Source organism: Cnephaeus nilssonii (genome assembly GCF_951640355.1).
Source record: "Cnephaeus nilssonii genome assembly, chromosome: 12".
Lineage (NCBI taxonomy): Eukaryota > Metazoa > Chordata > Mammalia > Chiroptera > Vespertilionidae > Cnephaeus > Cnephaeus nilssonii.
The window spans coordinates 66120552-66143858 of NC_137083.1; the positions used below are offsets into that span (position 1 = coordinate 66120552).

At 42.6% G+C, this 23307-nt stretch overlaps 1 protein-coding gene and 1 pseudogene across 2 annotated transcripts in view; both read right to left on the minus strand.

The window, feature by feature from the left end:
• Positions 1–23307, minus strand: part of LOC307108558 (hyaluronidase-4-like) — a 132177-nt gene that overhangs the window by 31828 nt on the left and 77042 nt on the right. The gene's annotated exons all lie outside the window — the stretch shown is intronic.
• LOC307108093 (hyaluronidase-1-like) lies at positions 13616–21753 on the minus strand (annotated as a pseudogene). Its single transcript has 4 exons — positions 21700–21753; positions 16993–17399; positions 15367–15728; positions 13616–13738 (listed from the first exon to the last, which is right to left on the minus strand). The product of its transcript is annotated as a hyaluronidase-1-like (transcript).

Genomic DNA, 23307 nt, shown 5'->3' on the forward strand with positions numbered 1-23307 from the left:
AGAAATCAACCCAAGCCATTACACTCAATTAATAGTTGACAAAGGAGGCAAGAGCATACAATAAAGAAAGTCTCTTCAATAAATGGTGTTGGAAAAATTGGACAAGTACATGCAAAAACGTGAGACTAGACCAGAAACTTTTATCTCTACCTATGAGCTGAAGTCCTGGCTTTTAAAAATTATACTTATGAACTGAAACTTAAATTCTAATCTTGAAATTTATGAATATGGGATGAAATCTTGCCACTCCTTCCCCCATGTCTCTGCAATCTGTAGGCTTCTGGCTGACATTTTTATGCAGGACAGGTTTTCCCTAACCAAGATACAAGCCCTGTGAATTGCTCTCTGGACATCTCACCACTATGGTCTGATCTCCTGGTATTCAATTGACTCATACCTGAGTTTGCAGTGCCTTTTGGCCTTACAAATAATATTTTCTACCTGAAACATTACTGCCAATCATCAATAAACTTGATTATAAGCTGTGAGACCCATCAAAATTAAGCAATCTGAAAAGAATGTGGCACATGCCTTGGCCCGATGGTTCAGTTGGTTGGAGTGTTGTCCCATACACCAAAACGGTTATGGGTTTGATTCCCAGTCAGGGCACATACTTAGGTTGTGGGTTCAATCCCTGGTTAGGGCACCTAAGCAAGACAATTGATTGATTTTTTTCCTCTCTCTCTCTCTCTCTCTCTCTCTCCCTTTCTCTCTCTCCTCTCTCTCTCCCTTCCCTGTCTCTGGAATCAATAAATATATCTTCAGATGAGGATTAAAAAAACAAAAGGTTGTGGCACGTGAAGTGACAGCTGATGAAATTATGTTTGTATTTTTCTTCATTTTAGCTTTGGATCAGTGAACCAAAAAGGGCTTATGTAAGAAACCTGACCAGATGTCAGGGGCCACATGGCCGGCCTGACAAGCTCAATGACCAAAGTAAACGCACAGAATGGTCTGATCACAAATTCCTAACTCGTTAGGCCACAGCAGAGTCATGTCCCAGGCCTATAACTTTCTTAGCAAAGGCCAATCTTAACTATAAGTGAGACCTGTTCATTGTTCTTACACATTTAGGATAAAATACCTTTGAAATGTTACAGTAATTTTCTTTTCCTACCCCTCAAAGGCAAAGCCGCAGACACCAGAGCACAAGACCACCCGAACATGAGAGCATAGAACCCCTCAGTGTTACCTTGTTCCCCACATACCATCTCCATGTGCTGTAAATATTAATTATTAATTATCTAGAAACCCCCAATCTAAAAGAAGTAGGTTTCTCCATTTTGCCTTTTATTTAATCCTAGAGATTTCCCTGCTTTGCTTTCTCCTGTACCCTTAATCTCCCACCTTATATCCTTATATCTTCTCCTTTGGTTATTCTATATAATAAAAGGCTAATGTGCAAATTGTCCCCTCAGGAGTTCGACTGACCGGGAGTTCAGCCACTCACTCTGATGTGCGCTCACCACCAGGGGGTGGTATGGAATGAAGGAAGGCCCCAGCAGGCAGCTGGCAGCCGGGGGAAGGAAGGCCCTGATTGGCCCTGATCACCAGCCAGGCCTACGGACCCTACCCGTGCACAAATTTTGTGCACCCGGCCTCCATTAATTTATAAAACAAGCTGTCAAAATGCCATTCTCCAGAGCATTTTTTCAATCCACAGAGATTTTGCTTCCAGGCATGTCCTCAAAACTTTGTCTCAAGTAAACTCACAAAACATTCCTATAGGCTGGACAGTCTTTCCTCAACAGATCTTATGCAATTAGTTAAATAAATATATGTCCCCCTAAGCCCCTGGGCTGGATGAATAATGAAGTTCTTGATCTTGCAACTGACTGCCAGTTAGGCTAATCCCCACCAGGTTTTGATAACAAATAGTATGCATTATTGTGCAGCTATGTGAATTAAGCTTTGTTATAATAAACTGTTTATAGTAGCTAACTAATCAATAATTTGCATGCATTTTAACAAGTAATTAGATAGCTTGTTTTCTACTTGGGGTGCCCATTCACACAATATGGAACTATGTTGCACTTGGGTATTAGAAAGGAAGCTGAGTTTCTGCAGTAGTTATAGTAACCTATACTAACCATAACTGTGAAGTAAATACTTATTCATACAAAGACATTTTAATTTCTTAAAAATAAGTTTATTTGTACAAGACCATTAATTGCATGCAGTCTAATTATGTAAATCATATAACTTGAAAAAATTTTTAATATATTTTTATTACTTTCAGAGAGGAAGGAAGAGGAAGAGAGAGATAGAAACATCAATGATGAGAATCATTGATTGGCTGTCTCTTGCATGCTCCCCACTGGGGACAGAGTCTGCAACCAGGGCATGTGCCCTTGACTGGAATCGAACCTGGGACCCTTTAGTCTGCAGGTCAATGCTCTATCCACTGAGCAAAACCGACTAGGATGACAATATTTTGAAATAGATTTTGATTTCCAAATGTAACCTTGGGAAGTCTCTTACTACAATAGGGAAATTCAGAAATGTCTAAATTGTAGTTTCTGGGTAGACTAAAGATGCAATAAATTTGTTCTGGCATATCTATGATAAAGTTAGAACAATTGCAGCCTCAGATAATAGTCAATTATTGAACCACCCAACATAACACATCAAAGAAACTGTGTTCCTTGAAGAGTGGGATTTGTTTTTTTCAAATATACTTAGTAAGAGGGGACATGGGATTCATTAATTTGGATCTATTATAAATATTGGTGCTATGCTTAGGTGAAAAGGACTAGAGGTTATTCCTGATAAAAATTCACAGCACCTGCAATTCCATTACATGTAGAAAAATTCAAGGAATGTTCTAAAATAAGTAGACTAAGGTTTCAACAGGCAAGTAATTGTAGAAGATGATTTAAGTATAAATATAACTTTCCTGAATTTTCTAAAGCTCTCCATAAAAAAGAATCACAGTCTCATAGAAAGAAGTTCATCGTTAAGAAATATGTTATATGATATGATTCTCAATAAAATTATAAAGAACATGAACTCTGGCCCTAGCTGGTTTGGCTCAGTGGACAGAGCGTTAGGTTGTGGACCAAAAGGTCCCGGGTTTGATTCTGGTCAAGGGCACATACCTTGGTTGCAGGCTCCTTCCTGGCCTGGGCCCAGACGGCGCTCGTGCAGGAAGCAACCAATCAATGTCTTTCTCTCACATGGATGTTTCTCTCTCTTTTTTTCCTCTCTCACTCTTCCTAAAAAGCAATGGAAAAATATCCTTGGGTTCAAAAAAAAGAATATAAACCCTGAATCTCTGTTTTTGAATTTTTATTACTTGTCATATTTTTTAAACTTTCATTTAACACCTTTTCAATCCTTTGCTTGTGACACTACTTAAATGTTAAGAATCTATCAATACTTTAGAGATCGTCTTTCCATCATTAAACTGAATTTTAATGTATAGACAAAGATTAAATCATATTCTAAAACTTCCTTAGATATTTCTACAATAACACAGTATATATGAGTCAATTAAGTATCTCAATTAACAAAGGTTCTAGATTAAAGTTATTACTCAGGAGCTGGCAATAAAGGAGTTAGAGATATCAAGTTTTATTACCTAAACTATCTTATTCAACTTATAATTTTCAAATCTTTCACTTTATCTTCAACATAGGTAGCCACTAAAGTAGGTAGAGTTTTTTCTCCATTGTTTTTCTTGCCTTTAAGATTTTTCTCTCTCCAATTAATTAAATTATTTAAGATTTATCTTTTTCATATTGCTTAGTACCTTTTTTCTGGAAAATATAAATCTATCTACCTTTGTGTATCTATATGTACAGATCTTCTTTCCAATTACTAAGAGATTTTCTTATCCCTAAATAGTCAGTCTATTTGTTAGCAATTGGAATGATAATTTAAAATCTATTTTTATGGCAAAAGAAAAGATCCCTGTTTTCTGAAATCTGCAATACTTGTTCCAAATAATGGTCCTCTAATACTACCCATTATGGTAGGTATTAGAACTATGGACCACATCTTAAAAATAACAACAAAACTTTATTAAAGATTATGCAAAAACAAAATCTTTATCAAATAAGGACACTCTTATACTCTAAAGAAAATTATTAATGTCTATAAAGTTAGGTTGTAGAATTCTTCACAATTATAAGTTATAAAAACATATTAAGGTTATGGGCTCTCTCATAAGGCCATATGTTCCTATGCCTGATTTAAAGTTCATTTACTAACCTGCTTCGTGAAGTAAATTATGAAGCTATTGCAAATGAAGTGTTAGGTTATGATAACATACTGCAACTACTGCAAAAGAGGCTTTTTTTATAGAGAGAAATTGTCCATGTAGAGGAGAGGCAAATAGCCTTAAATAGTCATTAAAGTAAGAATCATTTTCAAATATAAACTTATAATAAATAAAAAATAACCCAAACTTAACTTAAGTATCAGTAACTAATATACACTGAGTGGCCAGATTATTATGATCTCTGAACGCATAATAATCTGGCCACTCAGTGTACTTCTCTTGAGTACCTCATTTATTTGATACCAAAGATACTATAAATCATGCACCTGATCAGTTTTCCCCTTTGCACTGGCTGATAGAAAGCTCAGGGCAAATAGGTGGCTGATCTCCAGCAAAAGTCTAGAATACTTTTGGTACCCATTTGAGATACAAATAACACTAAGTTGCCAGATTATTATGCATTCAGAGATCGTAGTAATCTGACCACTCAGTGTATTTTTGAGGGTTATAGGTTTACAAAGCAAGCTCACATTTTGAATGATTGTATTTGAAAAGTTAATAAAGTTAGGCCCAAAAAGAAATTGGGGCATTCCAAGATTTTTAACAAAATTAGTCTTTTTCCAATGCCATATAACAAAGCATAGTTCTAAAATCAGTCCGTAACATTTTTCAAACAGAACAGAAAGTAGATTTTACCTTTGCTTTTGTTTGCTGCTGGTCCTTTAGTCACCTGATGTAAAGCAGAGGTTGAGTGGCAAAGGATGCCTTGTGGTGGTTCAGAGAAACATGTTATTACAGGGGTGACTCAGTCCTCCAAGTTAAACTGGAGGCTTGCATTAAATCTCTTTATAACCAAAGTCAGACTCTCTTAAAAGTATATTGGTATAAGTGACCATTGCTTTCTGAAAATACCCAATTTAAATTCACTGACTTAAGAAGGAAGGAAGAAAGCTTTCATTAAGACTTTAGTTGGAAAATTGAGAGGTAAAGAAAATGGTATATATAAAAGATTTCCAGATTAAAGAGAAAAAAAGGGGTCGAGTGCTTTGTGTACTATAATATATATTATTTTTTAAATAGATCCTAATCTGCTATCCTTGATGGTAATAGAATAATTAACTCTTAATGGGGCATTAGCTCTCATCCTGAATAAATATGTATTAATTTACTAGAACTAATGGTTCAGGATGATGAACTGAGCACATGTATTTACTGCACCATCTTCAGTATATGTCCATATCTATAATAATAAAAGGGTAATATGCTAATTAGACCAGACATCATTCCGGACAAAGCTAGGGCCGGAGGGAAGCCTGGGTCCCAGGTGCCAGAGGGAAGCTGGTGCCAGCAGCCAGGAGAAGGAAGGCCTACTCTTGCATGAATTTCATGCATTGAGCCTCTAGTGTTAATTATAATTATGTAAAACTTCATGAAGTTAATGATTATTTCAGTTAAAATGTATGCAGCCATAATTCAAATTATTTTTAATAGATTCATATTTCAATATATGAATATGTGATTTAGAAACGTTCTGGTTATCTATATATATAAAAAAGGCTAATATGCAAATTGTCCCTGTGGGAGTTGAACCAAGAGACCAGGAGTTCGATTGCTTGCTATGATGTGCACTGACCACCAGGGGCAGCATGGAACAAAGGAAGGCCCCAGGCAGCATCTGGCAGCTGGGGAAGGGAGGCCCCGGCTGGCAGCCAGAAGGTCTAGATTAGCTCTGATCACTGGCCAGGCCTAGGGACCCTACTTGTGCAGGAATTTCATGCACCGGGCCTCTAGTAATATATAATATAATATATAATATAATATAATATAATATAATATAATATAATATAATATAATATAATATATAATATAATATAATACAATATAATATAATAAAATTCATATCCTATCTAATAAAAGAGTAATATGCAAATTGACCATATCTCTGCTACACCCACAAGCCACGCCCACCAGCCAATCAGGAGCAAATTTGCAAATAAACCCAACCACGCTGGCTGCAGCCACAGAGAGCAGGAGGGAGGCTTGGGTTTCCCTGGCCATAGAGGAAGCCAGGCTTTCCACCTGCCCTTGCCGGCCTCAATGCTACAAAGTTTCAATTATAGAAGGTAAATAAATTCCAACAGAAATGGCTGCAGCCACTGAGCAAGCAGGAGGCTTGGCTCCGCTCCAGGCTACAAAGTTTCAGTTGTAGAAGATACATAAATCCCAGATACCAGGGCCTCCGCTTGGGTCGCCAGGGGTTTGGGCGGCCTGCAAACCACCACAGGCCCTTCGCCCAGGCCACCCCACACCCCAAGGGAACCCCCACCCTGATCCGGGACACCCTTCAGGGCAAAGCAGTTGGCCCCCACCCATGTACCAGGCCTCTATCCTATCTAATAAAAGAGTAATATGCAGATTGAGCATCATTGCAACACACAAGATGGCTTCCCCATGTGGTCAAAGATCCTGCCCCCATGTAGACACAAGATGGCCATCGCAAGATGTCCAGCAGGAGAGGACAGTTGGGAGGGACCAGGCCTGCAAGGGAGGGCAGTTGGAGGTGATGAAACCTGTAGGGGAGGGCAGTTAGGGGTGACCAGGCTAGGAGAGGAGGGAAGTTGGGGGTGACTGGGCCTGCAGGGAAGGGCAGTTGGGCAGGACCCAGGCATGCAGGGGAGAGAAGTTGGGGGGGACCAGACCTGCAGGGGAGGGCAGTTAGGGGTGACCAGGCCTGAAGGGAAGGGAAGTTAGGGGCAAACAGGCTAGCAGGGGAGCAGTTAGGCTTCAATCAGGCTGGCAGCAGAGTGGTTAGGGGGTGATCAGGCTGGCAGGCAGAAGCGGTTAGGGGCAATCAGGAAGGCAGGCAGGCAAGCAGTTGGAAGCCAGCAGTCCTGGATTGTGAGAGGGATGTCCGACTGCCCGTTTAGGCCCGATCCCACCAGGATCGGGCCTAAATGGGCAGTTGGACATTCCTCGAGGGGTACCAGATTGGAGAGGGTGCAGGCTGGGCTGAGGGACACCCCCCTCCATGCACAAATTTCATGCACCAGGCCTCTAGTCTATATAATAAAAGAATAATATGCTAATTAGACGGGACAGCCGAACGACCTTCCAGACATCATCCCAGATGTCCTTCCAGACAAAGCCACAGTGGTGAGGGCTGAGGTAGAAGTGGTTAGGGGCGATCAGCCAGGCAGGCAAGCAGTTAGGGGCAATCCTGGAGGCAGGCAGAGCGATTAGGGGTGATCAAGTAGACAGGAAAGTCGTTAGGAGCCAGTGGTCCCAGATTGCAAGAGTGATGTCCAACTGCAGTCAGACATCCCCCAAGGGGTCCCGGATTGGGAGAGGGTGCAGGCCGGGGTGAGGGACCGCCCCCCTGCACCCACGCACAAATTTTGTGCACTGGGCCTCTAGTAATTAATATAATATAACACTGAAAACAAGAAGGGTGACACAATTCTAAGACTGACAACAGATAAAACTGAATCAGAAATTTTTAAATAGTAGAAACTTACTCCAGAGGTGTGAACTGTCCCTTCCAGTGGAGATAGCTACCTTAATAAGCCCAGAGAAAACAGATCCAAAAAACCACAAGTGCATGGAGGGCCAATTATCAGAGCAATCAATTAAAATATTGCTTTCAGTTAGCAGAACCAGTCAGACCATTCAACTTCCAAAAGTATGTAGAATGACAAGTAACAGAGACATTTGACCCAAGGACATTGAAATACAGAGAAAGGTCTTTCTAGCTAAGGTTCACAGTTTGCCTGTTGGACAAAATAGGAAAGAGCTGAGCTGATATTTATCCGGGTCTCCCCGGAGGGCACGGAGGGAATACAGAAGGAAAGTCTGTTCAACTCTTGAGGGAATTGCATTCCTCTCCCATGACAATTTTCCCCTTACTTTGGTAATTGTGAGGATTCTCACCAACCTGCCTGTTTTCTGCTCACATGTTCCAGAGGGAATCCCTTTAACAGTTTACAGTTCCTCCTTGCATTCAACACAAGAATTCTGTTGAGTAAGGATACCCAAACAAGTGCAGGGGGTAGACCCATATGTGGTATCAGGATTTTCAGTTAGGCAGTGCATCAGGCAACCAACAGTATGTGTTCAAAGTCAGTTGTGGAAAAATATAATAGAGTTATTTCATATGTGCACTACGTTCAATAGTAGGTTATTAGTAAGCCTTTGTATTCATATGTTCTTCCTCCCAGAACATTTCTATCATAGTGAAGTAAGAATTTTTAGGGGTGACATAGGCAGCTTTAGGGAATTTTTAAAACTAAGGGGTCCATGGAAAAAACACAGGGCTACAGAGTTGCAAAAGGTTACATTTCCACAAGACAAGGGAGCAGGGAGCCAGCAGAAGTTACATTTTCATAAGACAAGGGAACTGAGAGTAGCAAAAGGTCTATATTTACAAAATAAAGAAGGAAGGCCTCACATGTTCCATGTGAGGTTTGACCTTTGAGCTCAGGAGTTGCTATAATGACCAAATCAAAGGAGGATAGTGGCCAATCAGAGGGGATATTGAGGCACAAAAAAAAAATCCTTCAGCCTTTATAAACTGTGGAAGAAAGGACTGGGTGAGACTCTTTCCTCCTCCCCACATTGGAATCTACTGTGAGATTCTTTCCCCTTCCCCACGTGGGCGTCTGTACTTGTTCTTCAATAAATGTCCACCTTTGCTATACCACCTCCCGTCATGGTTTTAGTCATCGACTCCACCGGACAAGAGCCCTGGAGACCATCCTGCCCAGGGAAACACTGCGGCGTTCCAGTCCAAAAATCCTGTATCGATGGGTAATAAAAAATACTCATTTTTAGAGAATCCGTTCTCCTTAGTGTGAATGAAATAATATTTCTTTTTCAGTTTATTATTCTTTATCTTTAGCATATATGTATTATAGTTGACCCCTGAACAATATCGGTTAAGGGCACCCACCACCCACATGGTCGAAATCTGGGTACAACTTAAGTTGGCCCTCTGCATATGTGGATTCCCAACCACAGATCAAACTTACAATATATCATATAATCTTCCCAATTTCCTGCTAATAGATTTCATTGCTTTTATTTAGTTGGAGAAACTGAGCAGTTAATTAGCTTGCTCAGGATTACACCCCTAAAATGTAAACACTGAAATCTCACTTGAGTCTGCCTGATTGGAAAGCCTGTGCTCTTTCTGCCCTACTGCTAGCCACAGCGGCTAATGCAGAGTGGGTGCTCAGTGTTAGCCCCAGTGCTCTTCGAATTTTATCAAAGTCAAGCGAGCAGATGAACAGCAACTATTTGTCTTTGACATGAAAAAGCAAAACCAAGAACAATATCTAGAATATATTCAAGATGCTGACAGAGAAACCACTGCTTACCTTTGAATCAGAATATCCATGTCCTCCCCACAATATTATTCTTGTCCCCACAATGTGGTGCTCTCACCAATTGTATGTACTAAGTTCTCCCAGAAAAGAGAAGTATCCAAGTAGTTTCTGCCAAATTTAGTCAATGACAATTCAATAAGACCCAACCCATCAACCATGGTAAAGGGTATATCAATAATGTTACTTTTGTTTCTATAACAATGGGCTACAGAGCAGACTTGGGGAAAAGGTAATTCTGCTTTGGATTCTTACATTTATTTGATAAATACTACTGATGATGTTTCAGGCAATATTCTAGACACTGAGGATATAAAAATGAAATAAATGCCAGGTCCTGTCCTTGAGGAAGTGCTTTAGTGTGACGGTTGAGGCAGGCTTATAAACAAGTAATTACAGTATCATAAATTAAGTTCTATATTAGCTCTCACAAGACTATGAGAGAAAAGGCCTGATGCTGCATGGAAGGCTTCCTTGAAGAGGTGAATTTTCAGATAAGTCTTTGGAAATTAGTATCCTATATAATAAAGAGGTAATATGCAAATTGACTGTCACTCCAACACACAAGATGGCCACCCCCATGTGGTCAAAGATGGCCGCCACAAGATGGCCAGCAGGGGAGGGCAGTTGGGAGGGACCAGGTCTACAAGGGAGGGCAGTTGGGGGGGACCAGGCCTGTACGGAGGGGCAGTTGGGAGGGAGAAGGCCTGCAGGAAGGGCAGTTGGGGGGACCAGGCCTGCATGGAAGGGCAACTGGGGGGGACCAGGCCTACAGGGGAGGGCAGTTAGAGGTGACCAGGCCTGCAGAGGAGGGAAGTTGGGAGGAATTGGGCTGGCAGGGGAGCAGTTAGGTGTCCATCAGGCTGGCATAGGAGTGGTTAGGGGGTGATCAGGCTGGCAGGCAGAAGCTGTTAGGGGCAATCAGGCAGGTAGTTGTTAGCCAGCATTCCTGGATACTGAGAGGGATGTCCAACTTCCCATTTAGGCATGATCCCACTGGGACATCTCTCAAGGGGTCACAGATTGGAGAGGGTGCAGACTGGGCTGAGGGACACCCCCCCACACACACACCTTGCATGAATTTCATGCACTGGGCCTCTAGTAAATTCATAAGACAGACTGGATAAAACAGAGTTTTATGTCCAGTAGGAGGAATAAGGGCAGAGCTCATATGTAGGAAAAAGCACAATCCATGCCAGTAACTTGTGGTGAAGCCCAGGTGGTTTGGGGAGACAGGAAGGCATCTGAATCTTTGTACATAAGCAGGACCCAAATGCAAAGAGTCTTTTACGCTATTTTAAAGTATTAGAGCTTAACTACAAAAACGTTTTAGTACTGGAAAGCCAAAAATCTGCAACTTAGATATTTTTGGCTCTCACAGAAAAAGTATGTTGGAGGGGGAAGTCCAGAAGGGGCACCAATCAGGAAATGATGGAAACTCTTCAGTGAGACTTGACGAGGGCCTCAATAAAGGCAAGGTCAGTCCTTGCAAAGCAGAGGGGACAGGTTGAAGAGTTATTTGGAAATTAGGATGGATAAATCTTAGTTACCTATTGAATAATGGAAACAGAAGGAAGACATCTAAGTGACTCTCAAGTTGGGTGATGAAGTAGATTATAATTTACCAAGAGGAGAAACCGAGGACATGGTGTTCATGAGTAGAGACCAAGAGCAATGAAGCAGGAAATAGGGAGAAATGAAAGATAGAGGGGGTGATTGACAGAGCAATCTGCTTTATGTCTTTTCCCTGCAAGGTGTAGACATTCAGAAATCCAATGCAAGAGTGGATAGTTCAAACACTAGAGTGAAAAAATGGCCCGGCCTCAGCAAAGCTTCCCTGCATCATAGGAAGTCTCCAGGAACACCAGCGCCTGGGTTCCCCAACTTGTCAGCAAGTATTAAAGCACTACAATAGAGGAATACTTAGGTAATTCTAACCCCATGGGGTGTGGTCTATTGATTTCTGAAGTGGACCTCAGAGGTAATACTTAGCCCATAATTTACTTCAAAAGCAGAGGAGTACAACAAAACAATGGGAACCTGATAAATAAGATTTTTATTAAAATGAGTTTCACCTAATTCTCTCTTCTTCTGTCACGACAAACTGTATGACTGCATGGATTATTATTGTTTCTTACTATCATTATTATTATTATTACTAGTGGCCCGGTGCACGAAATTCGTGCACAGGGATGGGGGGCTGTCTCTCATCCTGGCCTGCATCCTCTCCAATCTGAGACCCCTGTGGGATTGGGCCTAAACTGACAGTTGGACAACCCCCTCGCAATCCGGGACTGCTGGCTCCTAACCACTCACCTGCCTGCCTGCTTGATCACCTCTAACCACTCTGCCTGCTGGCCTGATTGCCTCCAAATGCACCCCCCTGCTGGCCTGCTCACCCCCAACTGCCCTCCCCTCCTGGCCTGATCATCCCCAACTGCCTTCCTCTCCTGGCCTGATCACCCCTAACCGCCTCTGCCTCAGCCCCGCCACCATGGCTTTGTCCGGAAGGACTGCTGGAAGGTCTCATTAGCATATTACCCTTTTATTAATATAGATAGGATATGACATACTGCCATAACTATAACATATGTACCAGTATTACTCTATGAGAATACATACTTCATGCGATAGGAAGGCATCTAATACATTACATTGTATATGTTGTAAGTAGTAGAAAATATTGTATTCATAGCAATAATATACACCCTGTGACTTCCCTTCCTGATTTGGGAATGGTTCCCCAGTTCTTTGAACATTTCCTGGCCCCTAATGTATTTTTTTTTTTTTTGTCATTGAGTGTAACTTTATTTACTGTTTATTGCATATGATTTAAGGTCTTTAATTTCTAACCACCAAAGATTCAAAAGACTATTTTTTCCATGAAGTTTAACATTAACATCAGTGAATTCATGTATTCATGTGTTTTTATTGTAAATATCTGAATTATTCACATTGGCATAGATCCTGAACTCATAAGCATGTATCATGCTCAGGCTGCCAGCAAGCCAGGAAGCCACTCTGCAAGCAAACAGATACTCTGCATAAGGAGAAAAGTCATAGCACAACATTTAATGTCCAACCTGAGTCACCTCAGAATGTTATATATATTGACTTCTTAATTCATATAGTATCAGGAACTCAACCACTTGGTTGGTGACAGGGTTGACCTGGTTTCAGGAGGATTATTCCTGAAATAATTAAGGAAAGGAGGACTCAATCTTATCTTGGTTGCTTGCTCCGCCCCAGCACCTTCATCTTTCTTCTCATCTTCAGCTTCTGGGGCATCTTCTCTTTCACCTTCACCTCCTTCTTCTTCCTCCTTTGCATCCTCAAATTCTTCCTTGGCACCTTCTTCCTCTTCCTCTCCTTCCTCTTTGTCAGCCACTTCCTTCTCCTTATCCTCCTCTTCAGCTTCTCCTTTAGAGGGGGGTTCATCCTTAGCTTCCTAATGGTCTCCTCCACCTCAATCTGCTCCTCCTGGACGTTGCTCAAGAAGGGAAGGAGCGAGTGGACATCAAGTAGGAGCTAGTCTGTAAACCACCTTAGGCAGATCAACCAAAGATCTGGGAACTCTGGGTGTAGCCACTGGCTATGCTTCCCACACCAGTGAAACTGAGCTGGGTCTCCTCACCTTCCAAGAGTTTCCTGTAAGCTGCAATGTCAATATCCAAAGCCACATTGAGGAGGTCCTGGTATTCTTTTAAATATCCTGCCATTTCACTCTCTGTAATTCTCAACTCATTTTCTAATTTGTTGATTGTGTCCTGCATAGCACTAACATCAGAGTTCTGTTTATCCTCCAGCTCTTGCAGCTGCTTTCCCAGCGCTTCGTTCATGCCCCAGCATGCTTTGATCTCCAGGGTCTTGGCCTTGAGCAGGCGGCAGCTTTCAGACACCTCATCCTTGGTGTCGCACACCACATAGGTGTTCTTGGCAGTGCTCTTGGTCAGCATGGTGAGCAGCTCTTATACCATTCTTCTGCATTCTGCATGTCCTTGGCAGCCAGCTTCTCCTACTGGGCACCAATGTCCTTGAGCGCTGCAGAGAGGTCGGCCTTGGAGAACATGTCCATCTCCATGGAGATCTGAGCGTGCTGGATTTGCACCTGCAGCTCAGCGATCTCCTCTTCATGCACCTTCTTCAGAAAGGCGATTTAGTCCATCAGGCTGTTGATGCGCTTTTCAAGCTCAGCGCCAGCAAGAGCCACCTCGTTTGCACCTTTTCCCGCCTCTATCAGCTAGCCCTCTGCGTCATCATGGTTCAGCACCTCTTCCTGGTAGCATGACTGCAGGTTGCTCCCAGTCCCTTCCAAGCCCTGGTGCCTGCTAACTACCCACTGTCCTCTCCTCGCCAGGGACTGGGCACGGTGGGCTGGGGCATAGGCATCCCATTTTCATTAAAATGTTCAACCCCAGCCTGCTCCAACTGTGTCCATAGGAGGCCCGGGGCAGACAATGATCCCAGAGACCCTGGCCACCCCCACCTACCTGGGTCCCCGATGGCGGGCTCGACCCAGCGGGAAGCGTCAGGCTCAGCCCGCCTGGCCTGCCCAGACCCAGATGGCTGCCTGGACCCCACGGACAGCGTCAGGCGCTTCCCACACGGCCTTCCTGGTCCCTGATGGTGGCCTGGACCCCGCAGGTGGCGACAGGCGCTGTCTGCCATGCCCGTCCGGTCCCGATGGCTGCCTGGACCCCGCGGGAGGTGTCAGGCACTGTCTGCCATGCCTGTCCGGTCCCCGATGGTTGCCTGGACCCCGCAAGTGGCGACAGGTGCTGCCCGCCATGCCTGCCTGACCCCGATGGTTGCTTGGATCCCGCAGGCGGCGTCAGGCACTGTCTGCCCGGCCTGCCGGCACCCCGATGGTGACCTGGACGCCATAGGTGGTGTCAGGTGCTTGCTGCCATGCCTGCCCGACCCAGATGGCTGCCTGGACCCTGCTGGCGGCATTAGGCACTGTCTGCCATGCCTGTCCTGTCCCCGATGGTGACCTGGACCAGGCAGGCGTCATCAGGCACTGTACACCAGGCCTATGCATATGCAAATTAACCGCCATCTTTGTTGGCTTAATTTGCATATCACTCCTGATTGGCTGTGGCCTTAGCAAAGGTACGATCAATTAGCATTTTTCTCTTTTATTAGTGTAGATTAATAACATATGTCTGACACATTGTAAGCACTCAATAATTTTTTAATGAATAAAGATTACCTAGTCTTTTTCTCAAAAGGATTTGAGAAAGTGACATGACTTAAGAAATCTGTTACTTGAGGAATAATACTTTGGTAGGTCTGACTGATGTCTTCAAATATTTGGAGAACTGGTGTTTGAAAGAAAGATTTGATCTATTTTATGTTGCACCAGAAGGTAGAATTTCAACTGATGATATGAAGTTATCTAGAGGCAGAAGAGGTTCAACATTCTCTAGATGCAATATAACAGAAACTATAGTTGGTTAGTAACTGACCCAAGCTCTATTTTGCATGTTTTTAATTTGGAAAATGGTTGCTACTCTGACATTCAGCAGCTGAATCTGAAATTTCTCCTTGGTTACATGATTTAATTCATGCTTAGCAATTGTTCTGCAGGAAACCCTGCAACTACTAAGTGTGTAAGCATCATTATCTAAAACTAACACTTTTCACCGGTACAGTTTTAGAATTCATTTGACATTTAAAGAAATATATACTTTTAATAATAGGACTCTATTATTAAGGGCAAATACTGTTTTCATAGACGTTATAAAGTAATTTTACTAAATTTACATTTTCGCGTGTATTTGTACTGTTTCTTAAGTGTGACAAAACTTCAATATTATGCAGATAAAATGGGCTGAAAAAAATAAAAACTGGCAAAACGTAGTCACGTCTAGCCTTTTCAGCAGTTCTTATGGCTTCTGTAACTCAATAATGAACACATTTCAAAGCATTTGAACTTGAATTCAGTATTTTATCCAAATATATTGAAGTATAAAATGCTATGCTTTTTCCCCATAGTCACTGCAGTTGGTCATTGCAGAAAAATCTCATCATTTGGACAATTACCTGTGTAGGTATGTGGATTCATCCTGTAATCAATCATAACTGTAGCAGTCTGGATAGAGATAAAAGCTCCATAACATGTTGGTCTCATGTCTAAAGTAAGGTGACCAGACGTCCCGCTTTTGGCGGGACAGTCCCGATTTTTACCAATTTGTCCCGCGTCCCTCGGCGTTTAAAAACGTCCAGATTTTTTAAAAGAATGCATGATAAGCTAGGGAATGGCGGGAGAACGGGAAGGGAATATACGGTTTTCAGCGGCCATGTGGCTATTTAGCCAGGATATGAGTTTTATATTATTTTTGTTAATTTTATAATGTTAAACTTTAATAATAACAAATAATTGTTGAGAACTGCTTATCAAAGTTCGCATTGTTGATCAGTTGTTAGAATTCGACCACCATTGTTTGGACTTAATAAACAATGGCATTTTTTGGGATTGGCAACGACGAAAACATTTTGTAACTGTCTCTCAGACGATACGCATCGTACTGCGTGCTAGTAAGCTAGTTAAACAAGTGATGTCATTACAAATCAGCTATTCAGATAATTTAGGTAAGTAATTTATTTATTTATTTCATAAATACATAAATTTTCTTGAATTTAGCAGACAGTACTCGTATTATTTATATTTTATAGTGGCGGCAAAAAGTCTAGCGCCGGCCTTGAAAGTGACACTTATGACTTACGTTACGGCAAATTCAGAGGAAAAATAATACAAGTTAGTATTGTTATTATTTAGAAAGAAATATAGGATTAAAATAATTTTTAAAATATAGTTACTTTATAACAATCAAATTAATTTAATTTATAAACTAACAATAACATATGTTCATGTAATTATGTACCTACTTACTGTGTTTTTAAGCAATATGTATATAATAATTTATAATATAATTTTAAATTATTTTTTTAGATTTTTAACATAATGAGTAAGAAAAGAGGATATAAATTCAATGATGATCTAAGAAGTGAATTTCCTCTTATTAAAAAAAACAAAAGCGATTACAATATAGACCAAATTTTTAATCAAGAACCCCGACCCGCCCACCCCCTCCCGGGCCGAAACCGGTTTGGCTCAGTGGATAGAGCGTCGACCTGCTGACTCAAGGGTCCCAGGTTCGATTCCGGTCAAGGGCATGTACCTTGGTTGCAGGCACATCCCCAGTAGGGGCTGTGCAAGAGGCAGCTGATCGATGTTTCTCTCTCATCGATGTTTCTAACTCTCTATCCCTCTCTCTTCCTCTCTGTAAAACAATCAATTAAATATATTAAAAAAAAAAAAAAGACACCCCCCCCCCCCCCCCCCCCCGTCAATGGTGTCCTGCTTTACCAATGTTAAAATCTGGTCACCTTAGTCTAAAGCCAGTGTGAGAGTTGTGTTCATAAAACTCCTCCGAGCATGTTCAAATTCCTGTTGGGCAACTGTTTTCACTTTCATTGCTGACCAGCCAGGATAGCGGTTTCTAGTGAAGGCTAAGTAGTTGTTTTTATATAATATCCTATTGCCCCCATTTCTAGCTCATTGTGGTTTCCAATTTTCCCAGTCAATGACAGCAAGGCCTTCTGGTCTCCACCAAGAGACAACTTTGCAATGTCATCAGCAGTTTTCCTAAGGTGCTTAGGAAGGCTCATATTCTGTGTTACCCCTCCATTAAAGGATTTTCATCTTGAGAGAAATAAGGATAATACCCTAATCCATTTGGATAAAATATGGCAATTGTTGATCCACTGGGAGTCTCTAAAGGATTTGCTATAATCTATACTAATAAAAGGGTAATATGCTAATTAGACTGGGAGACCTTCTGGTGGTGGGGCTGAGGCAGAGGCAGTTAGGGGCGATCAGGCCAGGAGGGGAAGCCATTTGGGGATGATCATGCTGGCGGGGAGGGGCAGTTGGAGGCAAGCAGGCTGGCGGGGGGAGGGGGGCAGTTGGGGGCGATCAGGCAAGCAAGGGGGGCAGTTGGGCACAAGCAGGCCGGCAGGCAGAGTGGTTAGGGGCGATCAGGCCGGCAGGCAGGTAAGCGATTAGGAGCCAGCGGTCCTGGATTGTGAGAGGGATGTGCAACTGCCAGTTTAGGCCCGATCCCATATGACTTATATGTACATACATATCACTTACATATTATTATTATATATATAGTTTTTTCTTCAACAAATCTCTATTGAGTATCTGGTATATTTCAGGCAGTGATCCAGATCTAGAGATACAGTGATGAAACCAACATAATTCTATACACTGTAAAAGTTGTAGATACCTAAATGTAAGATGAAAAAGAAAATTTAAATGATCTTGGACATGGCAATGACTTTTTAGATACAACATCAAAGACAATAGAAAGAATTCACAATAGAAAGAATCAACAAGCTGGGTTTCATTAAAATTAAAAACTTCTGCTCTGACCTGGCCAGCGTGACTCAGTGGTTGAGCATCAACCTATGAACCAGGAGGTCAGGGTTCAATTCCCAGTCAGGGCACATGCCTAGGTTATGGGCTCAATCCCCAGCAGGGGGCGTTCAGGAGGCCGCCCATCAATAATTCTCTCTCATCATTGATGTTTCTATCTCTCTTCCTCTCTGAAATCAATAAAATAATATGTATTTTTAAAAACTTCTGCTCTGTGAAAGACATTGTCAAGAAAATGAGAAGACAAGCCATGGACTGGGAGAAAATGTTTGCAGAAGACACATCTGATAAAAAATTGTTATCCAAAATTCATAAAGAACACTTAAAACTCATAATAAGAACGTTAAAAACCTGATTAAAAATGGACAAGAGTTCTGAACAGACACCTCCCTGGAAAAGACATACAGATGGAAAGTAAGCATATAAAAAGGTTCTCCACATCACAAAAATGTCACCAGAAAAATGCAAATGCAAACAACACTGAGATACCAATGCACACAGAAGTCTAATTGACTCTAAAGAGACCATTCAGAAATGAGATGTGTGATCTAGGGGATTTTCTTGATTGCAGATTTTAAGTTACAGAGGACATAATGGGCTGGTTTGCCAGGTCTAGGAGAGATGGAAATGTGGCTTTATGAGAGAGTATAGAGAGGAAAATACATGTGATAAAAATAACCTGGGAGTTAGAGTTTTATGCATTAAAGGCATGTTGGTATGAGTTCTGACGGACTCTTTTTCTTTTATTTTATTTTTCAATTAAAGTTTACATTCAATGTTATTTCATTTTCGTTTCAGGTGTACAACATAAAGGTTAGAATATCATATAATTTACAAAGTGTTCCTCCAATATCTCAAGCATCCACCTGGCACCGTACCTAGTTATGACAATATCATTGACTATATTAAAGGAGGCAAGTAATCAGTTCCAATTATACCCTCCTCCTTGTCACTGGTGTCTTAGATATTTTGTAACGAGAAGTATGAGGGAGAGAGGACATGATTTTGCCAACAGCATTCAGAGTTCTGTGAGCACTGTTTTCAGTTCTGTCAAGAACAACATCAAAGGTGAGAAAGATGTGGTTTTACCATGCTTTTCATTTTACACTAGAGGCCTGGTGCACAAAATTAGTGCACGGGTAGGGTCCCTAGGCCTGGCCAGTGATCAGGGCTGATCGGGTCCTTCCAGCTGCCAGCTGGGGCCTTCCTTCATTCCATGCCTCCCCCTGGTGGTCAGCACATGTCATAGTGACCGATAGAATTCCCAGTCTCCCAGTCAAACTCCCACAAGGACACTTTGCATATTAGCCTTTTATATATATACTAGAAGCCCAGTGCACGAAATTCGTGCATGGGGGGACGGGGTGTCCCTCAGCCCAGCCTGCACTTTCTCCGATCTGGGATCACCCCTTGAGGGATGTCCGACTGACCGTCCTGGTCGCCCCTAACTTCCCTCCCCTGCCAGTCTGGTCGCCCCTAACTGTCCTCCCCTGCAGGCCTGGTCACCCCTAACTGCCCTCCCCTGCTGGCCTGGATGCCCCCAACTGCTCTCCCCTGCAGACCTGGTCCCCCCCAACTGTCCTCCACTGCAGGCATGATCTCTCCCAACTGCCTTCCCATGAAGGCCTGGGTCCCCCCCAACTTCCCTCCTATGCTGGCCTGGTCACCCCTAACTGCCCACAACTGCCCTCCCCTGTAGGCCATCTTGTGGCAGCCATCTTGTGTCCACATAGGGGCAGCCATCTTTGACCACATGTGGGTGGCCATCTTGTGTCTTGGAGTGATAGTCAATTTGCATATTACTCTTTTATTAGATAGGATATATTTGCTCAACTGAATTGTGAACCAATTAAGATGGTCCTAAATATATGGGTGTCTGTGTGTGGGTATTATATGAATCCAAATCCAGGTGTAATTAGGGATTTCATTCTTTCTAGTCAATGATTGCAAATCTTGTTATGTATCCCAGAGAGATATATTTTTTACATATGATGAAGATCCAGTAAAAAAAAAAAAATCACATTGGAGTTTATAACTTTAAACCAGCAAAAACTGGAAATGTGATGGGAGACATCATACAACAACTTCTTACAACGTGTGTGGGGCATTCCAGGCAAAGGTGAAACTCTCTCAAGATAAGTCTTATTTACTTGAAAGTTGGAGCCCTATTGAAGGCACCCAGAATTAACCAAATTTTTCACTTTCAGGTTATTTGTGGTTTTGATTTGAGAGAGAGAGAGAGAGAGAGAGAGAGAGAGAGAGAGAGAGAGACTTCTAAAAAGAAAAACAAAAGAGATTAATTAAAGTAGATTTGTCTTAGTAGAGTACTTTGCTCAAATTCACCCATATTTCCAATATCTAATGAAATGACAAGCAAGGTCATATTCAAATTATTTAAATTCCCCTACAAAATAAAAAAGTAATAAAAATATGCTAAATGAAATAAGCCAGCAAGAGGAAGACTAATACCATCTGATCTCATTTATATGTGGAATCTGATGAGCAAAATAAATTGACAAACAAAATAGAACAGAGGCATGGAACATGGGAATAGACTGAGGCATGTCAGAGGGGAGGGGAATGGGAAGGACTGGATGAAAGGAGGTGAAAGGATTATCCAAGGAACATATATGTGTAGCCCCTGGTCACAGACAACAATGTGGTGAAGGCTGGGGAGGGGGTGCTCAGAGGAGGTGAGCAGGGATGGGGGAAGATTTGGGGCATCAGTAATAATGTCAACAACACAAATAAAGTTTTAAGAAAGCTTATGTGGTTTCTGTCTCCAGAAATAGGAACATTGCTGTTTATCATATAGGCTTTAAATTTGGGGGAAAGAAATTACATGAACTGTTAAAGATAAACAGGCATGTTAAAAAATTGTAAGAGTTTATTTGAGCAACAATTGATTTAAATTGGGCTGCACCAAACCAGAAGAAGTTAGGAGCACTCCACTGGTAGGCACTGGGGGAGAGATTTTATACAGAAAAGGCGGGAGCAAAGTAAGGAAAATATTGATTGGCTATAACTTAAAGCCTAGTTGCTTATTTTTAAGTGGTTGCCCTTGGGTTTCAATGTTATAATCTCGAGGCATTTAAAGGCTTTGATGTAGGTTTGCTTATACTGGTAGAGGCGGCTACATCTTTAGAACCACCTCAGTCTAATGACCTCCTTGTTTATTTAAAAACATTAATATTATTTTCCTCAAAGGGTCCAGGAGCAGAGGTAACTCTTGAACAACCATAGGATCAACAAACAAAGGACTGCCTATGCAATAGCTGGGCCACTCTAGTCCCTCCCACCCCTTAAATCCAAGGAGCACCCCCTGAGGATTTCACACTGAGCTGAAACTGTGTAACTGCTCCCTAAAAACTGGTGGACTGAATGTCCCAGCCCTTTAATCAGGGCTCCTGGTTCTCCTGGCAACTAGCCCCGATCCTGAAGTGTAGTCCAAAGTCACCTCGTTCACCTAACAAAAGACACCTTTATCACTAACATCACATGAAAGGCCAAGGGTTTTAGGAGCTCTGGGCTGGATGAAGACCCAATATATATTTCTTATGATAAACCACAGTATCTCAGGTGGATACATACTTTGGGTTGCTATGCCTTTCTGGTTCATTGCTCCTCATCTTTTACATAATACCCCTCTTTACCTTTATAATACAGTAGTCCCTCCTTATCCATGGTTTTGCTTTCCATGGTTCCATTCTCGCAGTCCCACAGTCCTGCTCCATCCTGTCCTGGACATAAATGATCCATTTTTTGAGCATCTCTACATTGTATATGCTCCCTGCCCATTAGTCAGTAGGTTATCAGATTCACTGTTGCAGTATCACAGTGAAAAGGTGAAAGTTGTAGACTTCAAAAGGAAAGAAAAAATCATATGCTGAGGTTGCTAAGGTCTGTGGTAAGACAAATCTTCTATTCATGAAATTGAGAAGAAGGAAAAATGAATGGTGAGTACAATACAATAAGATATTTAGAGAGAGACCACTTTTACTTTTATCACAGTATATTGTCATAATTATTCTACTTATTTTTAGTTGTTGTTGTTAATCTCTGTCTATGCCTAAATCAGAAATAAACTTTATCATAGGTAGATATAAGAATAAACATCCTATATAATAAAGAGGTAATATGCAAATTGACCATCACTCCAACACATAAGATGGGCGCCCCCATGTGGTCAAATATGGCTACTCCCATGTGGACACAAGATGGCCAGCAGGGGAGGGCAGTTGTGGGAGATCAGGCCAGCAGGGGAGGGCAGTTGGGAGGGACCAGGCCTGCAAGGGAGGGTAGTTGGGGGCAATCAGGCCTGCAGGAGAGGGCAGTTAGGGGTAACCGGGCAGGCAGGGGAGGACAGTTGGGGGGGGGGGGAACCAGATCTGCAGGGTTGGGCAATTGGGGGGGGACCAGGCCTACAGCAGAGGGCAGTTGGGGGCAACCAGGCTGTCAGGGGAGCGCCGTTGGGGGTGACCAGGCTGGTAAGGGAGGGCAGTTAGGGGTGAACAGGCCAGCAGGGGAGGGCAGTTGGGAGTGACCAGCCCTGCAGGGGAGGGCAGTGGGGGGGACCAGGCCTGCAGGAGAGGGCAGTTGAGACAAACAAGGCCTGCAGGGGAGGGAACTTGGGGGGGGGGGGGGGACCAGGCCTACAGGGGAGGGCAGTTAGGGGTTCCCAGGACGGCAGGGGAAGGCAGTTAGGGATGACTAGGCCAGCAGGGGAGGACAGTTAGGGGCGATCAGGCCTACAGGGGAGGGCAGTTGGGGGCGACCAGGTTGGCAAGGAAGGGCAGTTAGGTGTGACTGGGCCAGCAGGGGAGGGCAGTTAGAGGTAACCAGGCTGGCAGCAGAGGGCAGTTAGGGGCAATTGGGCCAGCAGGGAAGTGGTTAGGGGGTGATCAGGTTGGCAGGCAGAAGCGGTTAGGGGCAATCAGGCAGGCACACGAGCGGTTGGGAGCCAACAGTCCTGGATTGTGAGAGGAATGTCCCAGATTGGAGAGGGTGCAGGCTGGGCTGAGGGACCCACACCCCCCGCACAAATTTCATGCATAGGGCCTCTAATATATATATATATATATATATATATATATATATATATATATATATATATATATATATATATATATGCCCAGCGACTGCAACGGCGGAACAACCAGAACAATGGAACGACCAGAACAACAGGAATGACCGGTGGCTATGACATGCACTGCGGCAGCCAACCAGCCTGATTCAGGCCCCGACAGCCCCCAACACCCCAA